Raw genomic sequence first — 14,540 nt, 5'->3', positions numbered from 1 at the left:
GATGTTGTATCATCCTTACATCCTTGGGAAAAATCCCATTTGATCACTGTGTGTGATCCTTGTAATGTATTGTTGAATTTGGCTTACTACTATTTTCTGGAAAACCTTTGCAACTCTATTCAGCAAGGCTACTGACCTTAATGTTTTTTTGTGTGTTTGTGGTGTCCTTGTCTGGTTTTGTTATCAGGATAATGCTAGCTTTATAAAATGAGTTTGGAAGGATTCCTTCCTCTTCAGTTTTTTCAAAGAGTTTGGGAAGGATAGGTATTAAATTTTCTTTGAATGTTTGATAGAATTAAACAGTGAAGCTGTCTGGTCTGAGACTGTTTGGGGGGAGGTTTATATTACTGATTGAATTTATTTATATTCAGATTTTCCATCTCTTCATGATTCAGTCTTGGAAAACTGTATGTTTCTACAAATTTATTCTTTATTCATTTCTTCTATGTTGCCCAAGTTGTGGGCATATAACTGTTTGTAGTGGAGTCCTGTGATCTTTTGCATTTCACTGTATCAGTTACAACTTCTCTCTCATTTCTGATTTTTTTTAACCCTTTTTTTCCCCTTGGTCAGTCTATCTAAATGTTGCCAATTTTAAAAATCTTTTCAAAGAACTAAGAAGAGCTAATTGCCTAAATCTAAAGAAACAGATTTTCTCTATTATCTTTTTAGTCTCTATTTTATTTATTTCCACTCTGATCTTTATTATTTTTTCTTTTTTCTATTAACTTTGGGCTTTGATTATTTTTTCTAGATATTTAATGAAAAGAAAGATTGTTTATTTAAGGTTTTTATTATTTAATGAGGTGCACCTGTATTACTAGTAACTTCTGTTGTAAAACTTTTGCTGCCGTCCATAGGTTTTGGTATATTGTACTTCTGTTTTCATTTGTATCTAGGTATTTTTTTTTAATTTCTGCTTTGATTTCTTCAGTGACCCACTGAATATTCAGTAGCATGTTGTTTATCTCCACATTTTTTTTTTTCTAGTTTTCTTCTTGTAACTGACTTCCAGTTTCATACCATTGTGGTTGGAAAATTTGCTTCCCTATCATTATAATGATCTTGAATTTTCTGGGACATTTTTGGGGCCTAACATGTGATCTACCCTAGAGAATGTTCTATGTGCATTTGAGAAGATGTTTACTCTGCTGCTTTTGGATAGATTGCTTTGTATTTATCTATACAGTCCATCTGGTGTAATGTGCCATTTTATTGTGATTTTATGTAATGTGATTTTATTTTATTATTTTTTTTTTTTTTGTAATGTGATTTTAAATCAATGTTTTTTTACTGATATTGTCTGATCATTGATGTTAAATTCTCCTACTACTATTGTATTGCTGTCAAGTTCTCCCTTTAGTTCCATTAATTTTGTTTTATATATTTTGATGTTCCTATGTTGGATGCATACATATTTTATAAACATCTTATATATTTTAAATCTTTCCACAGTACTGACTTTTTATAATTATGTAATGGCCTTTTTTGTCTTTTATTACAGTCTTTGTTTTAAAGTATTTTATCTGAGTTACACCAGGTTTTTTGTTTCTATTTGCATGGACTGTCTTTCTCCATCCTTCACTTTTAGTGTGTGTGTCCTTACTTCTTCTGTCCTTACTTCTTACTTCTGAAATAAATATGAATATTTGTAATGATGAAAGGTATAGTTCACAAAGAAGATAGACATCATAAACCATCAGACACCTAACAACAAAGAAACAAGGATACATAAAGCAAAAATCACAAGAAATATAAGCAAAAAGGAAAAAAATATACAATCATAGTGAGACATAATAACATTTTTCTGAGAATACTTTATCAAGTGCAGTAAAAATAAGAATAGAAGCATCTTGAATGATGTCATTAATATTTTAAATATAACTTTTCTATTTCTGTTTATATTAATTTCATATCCTATACAAATATATTTAAAATTCTGTCATATGTTGTTATTAGGTGTCCACAGCACATTTAGGAAAATTGGCAAAAAGATAACCATTATTAAGTTTCAAAAGGTAGAATTATTTTCTTTTTTTGTAATTCACTTATACATATACACGTACATTGTTTTTGAAATTTTCCATTATAGGTTATTACAAGATATTGACTACAGTTCCCTGTGCTATGCAGTAAACTTTTGTTGCTTATTGCATATCTATTATTTTAAAATAAAAATCTAGCATTCTATTCATAGTGAGTCAAACAAGTTGAATCAAAATGTCATAAATTTTTTAGTTAGGCAAAAATTTAAAAGCTTCCTAAAATGCATATATTATACATATTATTTATATATATTGTATACAAGAGCTTTTCTACTACACTTGATAAAGGCTTGAGAAAGAATATCAAAAAAAAGAAGCGATGGAAAAACTGGAAAACATAACTAAATGAAATGGGAGTACTGAATATGAAATAGAAAAAGTAAACCAAAGCAAATAAAAGTAAAAGATCCTCATATAGTCAAGTGCACTTTAAACATGACTGCTCGTTAGAGACATATCTGGAGCTCTGGCCCCCCCGCAAAAAACTTGAGCATTTGTATTTTTCAAAAAATTCCAAGATAATTCTGATATGCATATGAATTTTAAAAAGTGATTACAGGTTTTTTTCTATTAAATGGTAGTTTTCGTAATAATAGAAATCTGTTATTTTTCTGTTGATCAATCATGATACAATGGTATTAAGCGAGTAATATTTACATAATCACAATAGTGAAAGATGTTTATCAGTTTTCACAATTAATAGCCAGACAAAAGAAAAAAGATAATGACAATTGCACACCAAAATGGGAACATGATTAACCTAACAATACCAAAATAACCAAAAATAACTACATACAATTTGGGGGTCAAGCAGAGTGATGTTGTAAGTGGAAGTGCAAACACATGCACATGTTTTCATCTGCTCAGCCAGTCTATGTTTTTTGCTGGGTACATTTAATTAATTTATATTTTTCTTAATTTTTCAGGGTTTATTTCCTGTAGGTAGGTGTTTTCTTTTTCTTGTTTCCTGCCTAGAGAAGTTCCTTTAGCATTTGTTGTAAAGCTGGTTTCGTGGTGTTGAATCCTCTTAAGTTTTGCTTGTCTAGAAAGCTCTTGATTTTGCCATCAAATCTGATGGAGAGTCTTGCTGGGCAGAGTATTCTCGGTTGTTCTGCCGTGATTTCTACCATTCTGTCTTCCAGGTTAAGTATCCGTTCTTTTCCCTCAGTTATTCTGCTATTGATTCCTTCTAGTGTCTCATTCATCTCTGTTTTTTGTTCTTTAGTTCTTCTCAGTTCAGTTCAGTTCAGTCACTCAGTAATGTCCAACTCTCTGCAACCCCATAGACTGTAGCATGCCAGGCTTCCCTGTCCATCACCAACTCCCAGAGCTTGCTCAAACTCACATCCATCAAGTCGGTGAAGCTATCCAACCATCTTATCCTCTGTCATCCCCTTCTCCTCTTGCCTTCAAACGTTCCCAGCATTAGGGTCTGTTCCAATAAGTCAGTTCTTTCCATCAGGTGGCCAAAGTACTGGAGCTTCAGCTTCAGCATCAGTCCTTTCAATGAATATTCAGGACTGATTTCTTTTAGGGTTGACTGGTTTGATTTCCTTGCAGTCCAAGGAACTCTCAGAGTCTTCTCCAACACCACAGTTCAAAAGCATCACAATTCTTCAGCACTCAGCTTTCTTTGCGGTTCAACTCTCACATCCATACATGACTACTGGAAAAAGCCATAGCTTTGACTAGATAGACCTTTGTTGGCAAAGTAATGTCTCTGCTTTTTAATATGCTGTCTAGGTTTGTCATAGCTTTTCTTCCAAGGAGCAAGTGTCTTTTAATTTCATGGCTGCAGTCAACATCTGCAGTGATGGCGGAGCCCAAGAAAATAGTCTGTCAGTTTCCATTGTTTCCCCATGTATTTGCCATGAAGTGATGGGACTGGATGGCATGATCTTAGTTTTTGAATGTTGAGTTTCAAGCCAGATTTTTCACTCTCCTTTTTCCCTTTCATCAAGAGGCTCTTTAGTTCCTCTTTACTTTCTGCCATAAGGGTGATGTCACCTGAATATCTGAGGTTATTGATATTTCTTCCAGTAATCTTGACTCCAGCTTGTGCTTCATCCAGCCTGGTATTTCACATGATGTACACTGCATATAAGTTAAATAAACAGGGTGACAATATACAGCTTTGACATACTCCTTTCCCAATTTGAAACTGGTCCGTTGTTCCATGTCCAACTGTAAATGCTGCTTCTTGACCTGCATACAGATTTCTCAGGAGGCAGGTAAGCTGGTCTGGTATTCCCATCTCTTGAAGAATTTTCCACAGTTTTTTTGTGATCCACACAGTCAAAGGCTTTGGCATAGTCAATAAAGCAGATGTTTTTCTCAAACTCTCTTGCTTTTTTGATGATCCAGTGGATCCTGGCAATCTGATCTCCAATTCCTCTGCCTTTTCTAAATCCAGCTGAACATCTGGAAGTTATAGGTTCACATAATGTTGAAGCCTAACTTGGAGAATTTTAAGCATTACTTTGCAAGCATGTGAGATGAGTGCAATTGTGTGGTAGTTTGAGCATTCTTTGGCATTGCCTTTCTTTGGGCTTGGAATGAAAATTGATCTTTTTCAGTCCTGTGGCTACTGCTAAGTTTTCCACATTTGCTGGCACACTGAGTGTTTCACTTTAACAGCATCATCTTTTAGGATTTGCAGTAGCTCAGCTGGAATTTCATCACCTCCACCAGCTCTGTTCATACTGATTCTTCCCAAGGCCCACTTGACTTCACATTCCAGAATGTCTGGTTCTAGGTGAGTGATCATGCCATCATGGTTATCTGGGTCATGAAGATCTTTTTTGTATAGTTCTTCGTGTTCTTGTCATCTCTTCTTAATACCTTCTGCTTTTGTTAGGTCCATATTGTTCCTGTCCTTTATTGTGCCCATCTTTGCATGAAATATCGGTGTCTGTTTGGTAAAAATTTCTTGCATCTTCTCAAGCTTTGCCTCCATTCTTTTTCTGAGATTCTGGATCATCTTCACTACCATTATTCTGAATTCTTTTTCTGGAAGGTTGCCTATCTCAACTTCATTTACTTGTTTTGGGGGGTTTTATCTTGTCCTCTCATCTGGGACATAACTTCTGCTTTTTCATGATGATTAACTTTGTGTAGCATGGTTTTTGTTTTAATCACTGTGGAACTGTGGTTCTTCTTCTATCTGCCCTCTGATGGAGGAGCCTAAGGTTTGTGTAAGTGTCCTGGTTGGAGGGACTGGTGGTGGGAAAAGCTGGGTCTTGCTCTGGTGGGCAGGGTCTTGCTCAGTAAAGTTTAATCCAATTATCTGATGATGGCTGGGGTTGTGCTCCCTTCTTGGTAATTTTTTGGCCTGAGGCAGCCCAGCCCTAGAGTCTGCTTTGGGTTATGCATGGTTGTTTATGATTGGGTCAATGGCAACCTCCAAGAGGAATACACTACAGGGGACCTTCCCAGACTGGTGCCCCCAACCGTGTGGTAAGTTCCTGCCAACTTACACCTCCACAGAAGACCCTCCAACACTAGCAGGTAGTTTTGGTTCAGTCTCCTATGGGGTCACTGCTCCTTTCCTCTGAGTCTTGGTGCACATAAGGTTTTATTTGTGTCCTTCATGACTGGAGTCTCTGTTTCCCCCACTCCTGTGGATGTCTTGTAATCAAATCCCGCTGGCCTTCTCAGATTCCCTGGGGATTTCCATTCCCTTTGTTAGATCCCCAGGCTGGGAAGCCTGATGCGGGGTTCAGAACCTTTACAACACTGGGAGAACTTTTTTGGTATTGTTCTCTAGATTGTGGGTCACCCACCCTGCAGTTCGGATAGGACTGAGAGACTAAACAACACCCTGCAGCTATGGGACTTGATTTTACCATGATTGTGTCCCTCCGACTGTCTCACTGTGGCTTCTTCTTTGTCTTTGGACATGAGGTATCTTTTGTTCTGGTAGGTTCCAGCATCCTCCCGTCGATGGTTGTTCACCAGCTAGCTGTGACTTCGGTGCTCTTGCAGGCGATGAGCACACATCCTTCTACTCTGTCATCTTGATCCGGAAGTCTGTGTGTGTCCTTACTTCTGAAGTAAGTCTCTTACAGGTAAAACATAGATGGGTCTTTTTTTTTTCTTTTTAATCCATTTTTCCATGCTTTGTCTCTTCATTGGAGAATTCAGTCCAATTTCATTTAAAGTAATTATGGATAGGTTCGTGCTTACTGTCATTTTGTTAACTGTTTTCTCTTTTTGTAGTTCCTCTCTGTTCCTTCTCTTTCTCCCTTCCTTAGTGGTTTGATGGCTTTCTTTAGTATTATGTTGTTACTTTCTCATTTTGTTTTGTTATTTACTATAAATTTTTGCTTTGTTGTTATTGTGAGGTTCACATACAACATCCTATGTACACAATGTTCTCAGTTGGTAACAACTTAAACTTGAACACATTCCATAACTTTACGTTTACTTCCTGCACACTGAATAAGTTTGATGTTACCTTTTACATATTTATATTTTATGTATTTCTTACACACGTAATGTAGTTTTAATTTCAATACTTTTTTCTTTTAAATTTCATACTGACTTTATTATAAGTGATTTATTCATTAACTTTATATTTACCTTTTCTAGTAAGATTTTTACTTTGGTATATGTTCTTGTTACTAATTAGTGCCATTTCTCTTCTTATTCACAACAACTGTTACATATTATTGATAGAAATGCTTCTCTAAAGAAGAACTGCTATTCTTTATTTATAGAAACAATTATTTATTCATATTGATATAGACTTATGGGTGTTTGTTTTATCTATGGGTTATGATCTAACATTTTAGCTATTCATTTTGTTGCTGAAACTGTTCCAGCTTTGGCCACTGAATGCTGTTTCAGATTGTCCTGTTCTTACCTCTTATGACTAGGAGTAAAAGAAACAGAGAAGCAATATGTGTCTTGAACACTAGAATCCATCTGATAAAAAACTTTACATGAATGTGATTCTCACAACAGGTAAGGTAAGCCTTAGTATCCCTGGTACACATGGATTATAGATATAACATTCAGATAGGCTAAGTAGCTTGCCCAAAGATACAGAGCAAATTTGAGATTATAAATAGGATTATACTTGGATTTGTCTGACTTCACAGCCTTTTTCTGATATACCACAATGCCTTGTTTTAAAGACTCAGGCTTTGGCTTGGGGCAATGTTCCAGTAACTGACTGCCAGGTACAAGCACTCTCTTTGTGTGTGTGTTAGTTGCTCAGTCGTGTCCGACTCTTTGCGACCCCATAAACTATAGCCTGCCAAGCTTCTCTGTCCATGGAATTCTCCAGGCAAGAATACTGAAGTGGATTGACATTCCCTTCTCCAGAGGATCTTCCCAAACCAGGGACTGAATCCTGGTCTCCTGCATCGCAGGCAGATTCTTTACCATTTCAGCTACAGGGAAGTCCTCTCTTTGTAGCAATTCCTCCAATTTTAAACTCTTATTTCCCTTTTCCTGAGTCTCTTTCACTGGTTCCAAATCGGGAAAGGAGGCTGTATATTGTCATCCTGCTTATTTAACTTACATGCAGAGTACATCATATGAAATGCTGGGCTGGATGAAGAACAAACTAGAATCAAGATTGCTGGGAGAAATATCAATAACCTCAGATATGCAGATGACACCACCCTTATGGCAGAAAGCAAAGAAGAACTAAAGAGCCTCTTGATGAAAATGAAAGAGGAGAGTGAAAAAGTTGGCTTAAAACTCAACATTCAGAAAACTAAGATCATGGCATCTGGTTCCATCACTTCATGGCAAATAGATGGGGAAACAATGGAAACAGTGACAGACTTTATTTTTTTGGTCTTCAAAATCACTGCAGATGGTGACTGCAGCCATGAAATTAAAAGACGCTTGCTCCTTGGAAGAAAAGCTATGACCAACCTAGATAGCATATTAAAAAGCAGAGACATTACTTTGCCAACAAATGTCATCTAGTCAAAGCTATGGTTTTTCCAGTAGTCATGTATGGATGTGAGAGTTGGACTATAAAGAAACCTGAGCACAGAAGAATTATTGCCTTTGAACTGTGGTGTTAGAGAAGACTCTTCAGAGTCTCTTGGACTGCAAGGAGATCCAACCAGTTAATCCTAAAGGAAATCAGTCCTGAATATTCATTGGAAGGACTGATGCTGAAGCTGAAATTCCAATACTTTGGCCACCTGATGCGAAGAACTGACTCACTGGAAAAGACTTTGATGCTGGGAAAGACTGAAGGCAGGAGGAGAAGGGGACGACAGAGGATGAGATAGTTGGATGGCACCACTGACCCGATGGACATGAATTTGAGTAAGCTCTGATTAGTGATGGACAGGGAAGCCTCATGTGCTACAGTCCACAGGGTCGCAAAGAGTTGGACACAACTGAGCGACTGAACTGAACTGTCTCCCTTTTCCTAATTTTCTTCTCCCTCCTCTCTGTTTCTGATCTTAGAGAAATGCATTTTGGAAGCTGAATATTTCCCAGGGCACATAAGAATTACGGAGAAACACCTTTCATTCATATCACTACACCAGCATCCCTGGAAGATTAGGGCCCATAAAAGAATCTTAACACTACGCTTCTTTGAAATAAAGAGTCATGATTTTGCTTAATGGGGGATCAAATGGACCTTTACAACCATCAGAGAGAACTGATACCCTGGAATCTTGGAATCTTTCTACCTATTTGAGTCTAGGAGGTTCCAACTGAATCACCTTTATCAAAACAACTCAAAAAGGAAGAGAAACCAGAGAGATATGGAAAGTGGGAGGGGAAGAGAGAAGGCTTTCCTGGCAGATAAACATTTGAAGATTTTACTAAATTTTAAGTCATATGTTAAAGCTGTCAAAAGAGAATATTGGTTCTTCTCCTCACCTACCCCCCCAAAGAAACGCCACCAGAATATTTTCTAAAAGTCAATGTTATGATAGAGAATAGAAACTATATTAACAATGATGGCCTATTTTATCTCTTGGGTGGTGGTTTTTCCTAGTAGCAAAGAATAAACACATTCAAAGAAAAAGCTCAAGGGTAGCATGATACTCAGCCAGCAACCGAAAGCTGGGAGATAAGCCTAGTGAACTGTGCACAAGGAGCTGCACTGGCCAAAGAAAGGATGGTACTCTTTATCGACTGAGCATCTAGGTATTAGTGCAGGGGTTTTACATCTACACTGTCATTTACATGACAAAAGCACATGACCATTATCATTATGTTCATTTGGCAGAAGAGGAAGCTGAGGTCAGACAGGCCACATTACTTAGCTAAAAGTTGCATGGTTTATGTGCCAGCACCACCCACTGTGACTCAAGCCACACCTAACATGGGAGGTGGATTGTTCATGGAAGAGGTTGTGCGGTCTCAACCATGGAGACAGATTTTGACAGTAGGGTAGAAGAGGAGGCAATGTCCTGAGTTTTGGGGGCTGTTGGTGTTATCAGGAAAGTCTGCCTTCAGTTTACACTAGGCTTGGGTTCAGGGTAAGGCTTGCAGCCTTTAAGGAAAGTGACAAATGCAGGAACTTATATCATGGTGGATAAAAGCTAGGGCACTTCAGTGAGCCATATTTGAGCTAGAGATACAAATGACAGTGACCTGTGCCCATGGGAAAGCTGCTTGACCCCTCTAAATTGTGACATTCTCATCTGTCAAATGGGAATAACAGTCCTATCTTCCTTACAGGATTTTATGTAAATTAAGTGAGATATTATGTGTAAAAATAAAAGCAAGCCCCATAATAGTGCATATTTCAGATGCAATGCTTTTGGCAACTATCTCCTAGGCCCTGGAACTCCAGGCTGCCTGGCTCTGATGCAGGCTGACTGAGATCATTTAATCAATCTTTCAATAAAGAAATTCACATTTTACAGAGTTGAATTTTGGGGACCCCACTTGTAATCTTACAATGGGGGTTTAGTCAATGGTGCCTGAAACACAGCAAACCTTATAGTGTACAATGGTAATGGCAATAACAACAAAGGAAAATAAAGAAGAGAAAAAGCAAATTTATCAGCAGCCCAGGACTGAGTCCATAAATACTGGCCCAAATTTAAGTAAAAGTCCTCTTGTATTTTCCCTATGCTAAAATTTTCATTCGAGAGAGCCACAGAGCCCAGGTATTAGTACTGGGATAAAAGGCTGTTTAAATCCTCTTTGCTCTGAGTCAAGAATGGCAGAAGAAGTGCAGCCAGCTGACCCTTCCAGGAGAGGAGTCAGTGTCGCCACTGAGGGGAGTCTGAAAACAGACCTAAGAGAGATGAGATGAAGACTGATAAGTCCATCATTGCTAAAGGCATCTGAAACTAGAGAGACGCTGGCAGAGATAAAACTCCAAATATCATAGCACAACATGCTCCTGACAGTATTTTTGAGGCTCCTTGGCAATGGCCCAAGCAGAACTGATACTTGATTGTACATAATCTCCCTAATGAAATCTATCTAAATTCTGACAGTTTAATTTCCAGTACAAGTAGCTTAGAAGGAGAGCTTTCTTCCGTACAGTTAAATTTCGGTTTTAAAATGAATGAAGATGCACTATTAATTAAGCAATTGGCTTGATAAAAATGCAGCATTTGACTATTTGTTTTCAAGTTTTTTCTTTCTTCCTGATCCTCCACATTTACGTCTATCAATCTAGTGATTAGCAAAGCAAAGTTCTGGTAAAGGATGAAAATGCTGGTGCAAAAAGCCATGGAGCAAAACCTGTATTGTGCCAAATAATGATGCTGTGTTCATTTCAGTGTGTTTGTCAGCAAGTGCACATAGCGATTTTCATTATGAGCTTTTACTAGAAATAAATACGGGCCCAAATTTAGGGGAAAGTTGTTGCTTATTTCCTCTTCGTGGGAACCTCATTTGGCTACATCTTCAAATATGTGACTTTTATATTCTGTTGATACTGTTAGAGCCAGAAACCTACGGAGTAATTAGTTGAGGTTTTGTCTACACAGCACCAATATAAGCAAAGGAAAGTGAAAAATTCAGCCAAATAATTGGCTTTGTGTGTGGAGGTTCCTGCGTGACTTTAAATAGCCAGTTAGCTCTTTTCTGTTCACTAAAAAGAAAATGCATTTGCACTAATTGGCTCTTTCATCACCATGTGGACCACATTATCAGTAATTGGCCTAGGAGAGTTAAGTAAGTGCGTGAGAGTATTCCTTTGTGATGGAATGGGGACAAGAAGGAGGGAGAGGATGGCTGAGAAACAAGGGAAAAGATTAGCATGTTACACAGAAAGACCAAAGTGAGGGCTGGATTGAAGGCAGAAAGGCAACAAGCAAAGTCTACCACGTGTTAGCAGTACTGTCCTCCCTTCTTTATATTTGATTCTGTTCTCCTCCTGAATAAATTTTACAGAGTCGTAGTTCTTGACCTTTAGTATGATCACAGACACCTGGGAGACATGGTCAGAATGACATTGCTGGGTCCACCCTCAGAGTTTCTGCTATCATAAATATGGGATAGGGCTCAAGAAGTTGCATTTCTAAGAGGCTTCCCTGTGATTCTGGTACTGGTGTCCTTGAAACGGCACTCTGATAATCACTAAAGCATTTTTAAACATCAGCACAAAGAGGAACTGGTGGATGCAAGGCTGAGTCACTCGTCCAAGGTCACACATGTGCTGAGTAGGGAGTGCAGCTAAGACTGAAACTCATATCCCTCTAATTTCAAGTTCCATGCTGCCTCCTCAGAAACAGAGTTTGACAAAGACTTCATAACTAAGGCAAATGGCCTGCAAAAACCTTTGCCTTACTTCTTTATGGCACAAACACTGCTGATCTTGTTCCTGATATATTACTTCTCTGGTGTTCAAGAGCCCATTCTTACTCCCTATCCACCAGACCTTTAAATATTGGGGTTTCCCAGGACTCTACTCCTTAGCTTGCTTTCTTACTTTAGTAAGATACTATTTTGGTATATGAATGGTTGTCATTTTCCTGGTATTTGGTGAGTGACCATTGCTGCTGAGAGCTATATTTTAGGGACCTACTGCCTCTTGATGTGCTGGCACAAAAGAACCAAGAAAAAAGTAGTCAAATCTTTGGTTGTTGAGTTTCAAAAGCCACGGTTGAAGTGTGAAATTTAAAAAAAAATTCTTGAATATCTACATGACAGGTAGAGTGCTTATCTTATGGTCCTTGCTACATGAAGATGACCTAAATCTGTCAGATGGTAGCAGTGGGAAGATAGAGGAGTGACAAAGTGAACTTAACTTGGGATGGAGCCAGGATTTTAAAGGATCACATGTATTGAGTAGAGTCAATACCTAGAGACTCTTCAGCCTCCAATCCAGCAGGTCATAGTGGGGCCTGTGCCAGGGTCAGGAAGCCAAAGAGAGTGAATTAGTGACCCAGTCCACCTGGCAACCATCAGTTGATAGGCCCAAGAAGGTTCCCTATGATCCGCCTGCTAACTAGCAGAGAGAACACCACCTACTGATAGGAGGGGAACATCTCTCATTGGTTTCCCATATTGGACACTTGGTCCCCACACCTTGCTTAGTCCTCATTCTCCTCTCTAGCGGCCATTCCTTTCCGTGGCCCAGGAAACTTTTAAAAAGCATGATGAAAAGTGTTTTGAGCAGCCAGGGTGTGAATGCTGCTGAACAGAAAGTTATTGATATGGACTCATTAAGCAGAAATTATTTATTTATTTATTTGGCTGTGCTGGTCTTTGTTGCTGCAAGTGCTCTTTTCTAGTTGTGGTGAGTGTTGCAGGATATGGACTTTTCATTGCAGTGGCTTCTCTTATTGCAGAGTATAGACTCTAGGGCAGGCGTGCTTCAGAAGTTGTGCTTCCTGGGCTCTAGGGCACAGGCTCAACAGTTGTGGTACAAGGGTTTAGTTGTTCTGTAGCACATGGGATCTTCCCAGACCAGGGACCAGACCTGTGTCCCCTGCATTGGCAGGTGGATTCTTTTATCACTGAGTCACCAGGGAAGCCACATTAAGCAGAAATTCTGCATAATGTTGCAGCTCAAAGAGTCAGAAAGGGTTCCAATAGTTTGGATGACTGGCTAAAATAGGGACCAAAAGGTGGTCTATAGTAAGCAAACTAGAAATGCCAGATCTGCCTTTGTTTAGTGTAGAGGAAGAGATTCAGCTGCTTAGAAAGACTGGAATCTTAGACTGGATTTGTCATTTAAAACCAACTTACTCACCCTGGGAGGGTTCAGAAGGCATACCCTCTCAAGGCACAACTTTGAGAAATAAATTTGTGAGGGGAGCACTAGCATTCTTGAAGAGCTCTGTGACTGCTCTTCTCTAAAGGTCAGACCTTACAATGGATACTGCCATCAATGAAATGAGAAATCTAAATGCAATGGTAAGACTGGATCCTGGGAGGCTGGGGCCAAGTGGTTATACTCAACTGCCAAAGGAAAGATGGGCATGGTTATCATAATGAATAGCAGAGTCAAAGTAGTAGGAAGAATAGTTTGACTCCCATAGACCTATGGGGTGGGCCAGGTGATCATGGTATTCCTAGAAGCAAAACAGATAGAAAGCTTACTAAATCCTTAATCTATATGAGCCAAAAAGTTCTAGGTCAAGTGAACAAAAGTCTCAACTGAATCAAAAAAAACAAAGCCAAGGTCACTCAGTCAATTTCCAGACTTTTACCAGTTTACAGACCCGGAACCCCTTAAATGAAAGAGAGAGAGGCTTCCTTGAGGAAGTATGCTGATAAAAGTTTATGCCATTAATCTTTTCCCTGGCATTCCCCCATAGTGACCTATAATCTTTTATTAGGATAAATGTACACTGAGGAAAAAGAAGTACTCAGAACTTTTGGGAACACCTGGATACTAGCTCTGAACTGACATGAATCTTAGGAGACCTGAAAGATCACTGTTGTCCAACAGTCAAAGTATGGGCTAATGGAGGTCAGTGATCAATGGAGTTTCAGCCCAGGTCCATTTCAAAGTGGACCCAGTGGGTCCTTGAACCTATTCATCATACTACGCAATGGAACGCATAACTCAAATAGACATACTCAGCAAAAGGCAGAATCTCATTTGTTCCCTGAGCTTTGGGGTGAGGACTACTATAGTGGGGCCATTATGACCTGTGGAGTAAGGACTATTACAAGGAAAACAGTAGACCAAAATCAATAATCATTCATACAGGGACTGCAGAGATTAATGTCACCATCAAGGACTTAAAGGATGTAAGGGTGGTAATTCCCACCACATTCCCATTAAAGTCCCCTATTTGGCCTGTAAAGAAGACAGAAGGATCTTAGAGAATGACAGTGGATTCTCATAAGCTTAACCAGCTGGTGACTCCAACTGTGACTGCTGCACCAGATGTCGTTTCATTTCTTGAGCGAATTAACACATCCCACGGTAAGTGATATATATTATAGCTTTTGAACTGGTAAACCATGTTTTCTCCATACCTGCTAACAGAGACTACCAGAGCAGTTTTCTTTCACAAAGCAAGGCCAAAAACATACCTTCACTGCCCTACCTCAGAGAGAGATCAACTCTCCAGGCCTATATCATAACTT

This window comes from Oryx dammah, unplaced genomic scaffold (genome assembly GCF_014754425.2).
Source record: "Oryx dammah isolate SB20612 unplaced genomic scaffold, SCBI_Odam_1.1 HiC_scaffold_18, whole genome shotgun sequence".
NCBI lineage: Eukaryota > Metazoa > Chordata > Mammalia > Artiodactyla > Bovidae > Oryx > Oryx dammah.
The sequence above is the reverse complement of the archived record's forward strand: the minus strand, read 5'-3'. Positions refer to the sequence as shown.